General features: G+C 50.5%; 1 long non-coding RNA gene across 1 annotated transcript; it reads left to right on the top strand.

Annotated features, from left to right (window-relative positions):
* Positions 1 to 81: 81 nt before the first annotated feature.
* Positions 82 to 1,268, top strand: LOC109365139. The gene is made up of 3 exons (XR_002110796.1): positions 82 to 124; positions 444 to 525; positions 1,229 to 1,268. It is a non-coding gene; the product is annotated as an uncharacterized LOC109365139 (long non-coding RNA).
* The last annotated feature ends 204 nt before the right edge of the window (positions 1,269 to 1,472 follow it).

Raw genomic sequence — 1,472 nt, 5'->3', positions numbered from 1 at the left:
AGAATGCAGTCATTTGAGCTGGGATTGACGTTGCAATCTCTTGCAGGTGGGTGACATCGTGTGCGTTATTGATATGCCAGCAAAGGAGCTGACCCCCTGGTGGAGAGGCAAGCACGGCTTCCAGGTAGGCACCAGCTTCAGACTTGAGCATGCCACTTCAGTAAAGGCAGGAATCTCAGCTTAGAGCTGCTCTGCCTGCACAGGATGGCTTCTGCACGTCAAAGGTTTCCCTGTGTCAGTGCCAGAGGACCTTGCCTTAGGCTGCAAATGTTGAAAGATTATTATTACCTTTATGCAGGCCATTGTCTGCTGGGTAGTCTTACAGAATAAGATTATCAGGCAAGCACGTTCCAAGGAAAATGTTATGTTGCTTTTGGTTTAACAGTTCAGACGTGGGAAATGCTGCATGCAATAGTTGACCTCTCTTTCTGTTCTTGTTACAGGTGGGATTTTTCCCCGGCGAGTGTGTGGAACTCATTACTAACCAAGTTCCCGAGGCTCTCGTCAACTCAGTGCCAAAGCCAGGTACGGATGTTACATTTGATGGTGCAGGGAAGCAAAGGGGAGTCTTTTTTGGGGTGTGTCCTGTGTGTAATAGCTCGCTTATCCATCCCACGTTATCCTCTGTGTTGATGATCGTTCATGCATACCACGGGGCGTATGGCAGCTGTTTTGTAGGTAGTGAGAATGAGGGAGGGCAAAGACAGTTCTCCTGCAAGTCAGGATGAGGCTGAGAACAGCCAGCGTCCCTTTTGGACAGATAGAGGTTTGGCTGTGCTAGTGATCTGCTTGATCAGAACGTGGCTTTCCAAGACGATCCTTAATCCCCAAGTTGAGCAAGCTAAGCAGAAGGAGTGCATTAAGCTCCATTGGAACGCGCAGACATGTGGCCCAATCCTCCCGTGTTTATGACTGGACTTGGGGAAATCCTAGAATCCTCGGAGAATGTCTTGGGATGGAAGGGAATTTAAGAATCATCAAGCTTCAACCCCTGTGTCTGAGGCTGGGCTGCCAGCATCCACATTTCATGCGGGACTAGACCAGGCTGCCCACGGCCCCGTACATCCTGGCCTTGGTCTCCTCCAGGGATGGGGGATGGGGAAAATGCATTTTTGTATGTACTTGTTGGTAATGTTCTTCCCGTTTTGACGTGTCAAATGTGTTGTGCTCGGCCTCGTCCAACTGAGCCAAACCTGGAATGACCTGTTTTCTCCATTTTGTTGTGCAGCGCCAAAGAAACGCGGCAAGCTCATCACCTTCCTTCGTTCCTTGGTGAAGGCCCACCCAAAGAAGCCGAAGGAGCGGGAGGTGGAGAAGGAAGGGGTGTTTGGCTGTGACCTGGGAGAGCATCTTCTCCGCTCTGGTCGCGATGGTAAGGAACAGCCCATTGCTGAGATCTTCCTCTGCTGGGAGTCTAAAGATGCAAGGGAGATCATATCTAGCAGGGGGCAGGTTGATACCAGTGGAGAAAC

Source organism: Meleagris gallopavo, unplaced genomic scaffold, assembly GCF_000146605.3.
Source record: "Meleagris gallopavo isolate NT-WF06-2002-E0010 breed Aviagen turkey brand Nicholas breeding stock unplaced genomic scaffold, Turkey_5.1 ChrUn_random_7180001956278, whole genome shotgun sequence".
Taxonomy (NCBI): Eukaryota; Metazoa; Chordata; class Aves; order Galliformes; family Phasianidae; genus Meleagris; species Meleagris gallopavo.
This window is presented reverse-complemented; position numbering and strand designations above follow the sequence as displayed.